Raw genomic sequence first — 2,169 nt, 5'->3', positions numbered from 1 at the left:
GCATGGGCAGGCTTGGGACGGGGACGGTGCATGGGCATGGGCAGGCTGACTGTGTTTTCCGAGCTCCTGGGGTGGGCCAGGCACCGTGTTAAGATGTCACCTGCAAGACCCGGGACAACCCTTTCACGGAGGCGCAAACAGGGCCAGAGTAGTGAAGTCCCTCGCCCGTGGCCACACGGAGGCAGGGGAAGCAGGATCTGAACCCGCACCTGGCCGACACAGCCCTGCCGTCATCCGCAGCGACAGTAACGAGCGCCGGCCCGTGTCCAGCCCTGCATTGGGCGCTGGGGGCCTGAGGGGACACGGGGAGGAGGGCCCAAAACAGACACACTGATGTTTGTGCGCAGCTGACATTCCCGTGAAAAGCCTGCTTCTGCCAGGAAGCCCTCCCAGAGGGGCTCATAGCCAAGGCTAGAAAACTCACAGGTGGCTGAGAGCGGAGGCACCCTCCCTGGGCCCTCCCCGCAGGTGACCGGGCCAGAGGAGCACTCTGGAGAATCAGCCCCCTGACTGTGGCATTCGAGGCTTTCCCCACATGCTCCATGCTCACCAGCTCCGCTCTCCCTGGCCCCAACTCTCCCCTCCCAGTTGCCCCCCGTCCCGGCTGCTCCCAGCCTGCCAGACCCCCTGGGGCATGAAGCCACCTACAAGCTGTGTGGCCCTGGGGCTGGGCGGAAGCAGGCCTGGGTGTGCCCTGCACAAACCACAGCCTTCCGCCTCCTTCGCCCCACCCCAGGCAGGCGGGTGTGAGGCTCCCCAAGGTGGGCCTAGGTGGGAGCCAGGGGGCGCCTCCCCAGCGGCCAGAACTCGATCTGGAGGGAGGCCCAGGAGGAGGGTCCTCCTCTTCCTCAGCTGACCTCGGAAGATTCGGGTGCGCCCTCCTCGGGACTGGCTCAGACATCAACCTTAGGAGGCAGTGTTTGTTTTGAAAGTCAGACACCCGGGCCCCAATCTTCAGATTCTGCTTCAGGGAGGCTCGGGGGGGGGGGCCCTCCAGGATCCAGTTTACACAGCATGCCTGGTGACTCTGCAGAGGGAGCACCCCCATTCACCCCCTGGCTGGGTCCCCTATGCAGGCTTTGGCTACAAGGGACCCCATCTTCCTGTGTTATGGGCTGCACGAGTCGCAGACCCCAGCCCCCTGGGGTGACCTCTGGGGCGTGCAGACCTCTGCAGAGCAAACCCGGGGTCAAAGAGCCCCCCAGGAAGCAGGCTGGCCGCCAGGTGGAGTTGTGGGTGGTCTATCTGCTGCCCTCTGGACTCCCCCACCCCCCCGCCCCACTGCCGCTCCATCTCTGTTGGTCCCTCTGTCCCCCACGCCCCCGTGATGGTCACTCACCAGAGGGAGGCTTGTCCTCGCTGCTGTAGGTACTTGGCCCGGCCACCAGCTCCTGTGGCCCCCAAGACCCACGGCTTCCAGGAGGCCCAGGGGGAGCACTGGCGGGTCGGGGCCCCCGGGGAACCGCAGGGTGACCCAACTCTGCCCCAGCTTCCTCTTCCTCAACTGCCTGCCCGCCTGCTCAGTGCCTCTGTCAACACCAGCCGTGGGCCCAGGCAGGGGCCTGAGGACACAGCCCAGGTCGGGTTCCAGAAGCCGGGAACCTCCCCCACTGCTCAGCCCCGTGCATGCAGGTGTCCTGAGAGGTGGGGTGGGGGATGGGGCGGGGAGCCTCAGCACCCTCGCCCCCACCCCAGCAGCTTCCTGTGGAGCCGACTACTGAAGAGGAACGGGGTGCCAGGGCCTCCCCCGGGTACACGGGTGCACAGAGATGCATGAGACACAAGCCGTGTGTACTCATGGAGACGCAGGCGCTCAGACCCCCCGGATCCCGCACCGGCGTGTGCGAGGGTACACACATGGGTCCCCATGGTGTTGCGGTCAATGTTCAGCAACCACCTCTCTGACCAAAAAAATAAAATAAAATAAAATAAGCCCTGATATGTAGCATTTGCTGACTCCTGTGGTGTAAACAGTCCCACATAGCGGACTGCAAAGCCAACCCGATGCCCTTGAGCGTGGAGACAGGAGGAAACGCTCGTCTGAGCGTCTGGCTCCAGCACGTCACTGGAGTGGGTACTCAGGCACGTGGGTCCTGCACGGAGACACGGGTCCCCTGCCATACGGGTGCGTGGATACCTGTGGATCCAGGTAGGCGTGGGGGTGCGCAG

The 2,169-nt window shown here is 64.7% G+C and overlaps 1 protein-coding gene across 1 annotated transcript in view; it reads right to left on the bottom strand.

Moving 5' to 3' along the window:
- Window positions 1-1,556, bottom strand: part of ARHGEF18 (Rho/Rac guanine nucleotide exchange factor 18) — a gene marked incomplete in the record, with an annotated part of 79,223 nt that extends 77,667 nt beyond the window's left edge. The window contains 1 exon segment of the mRNA XM_034997378.1: window positions 1,340-1,556.
- Between the last annotated feature and the right edge of the window lie 613 nt (window positions 1,557-2,169).

This window comes from Mirounga leonina, unplaced genomic scaffold (genome assembly GCF_011800145.1).
Source record: "Mirounga leonina isolate KUSES-001 unplaced genomic scaffold, KU_Mleo_1.0 Mir_94, whole genome shotgun sequence".
NCBI classification, from domain to species: Eukaryota; Metazoa; Chordata; class Mammalia; order Carnivora; family Phocidae; genus Mirounga; species Mirounga leonina.
This window is presented reverse-complemented; position numbering and strand designations above follow the sequence as displayed.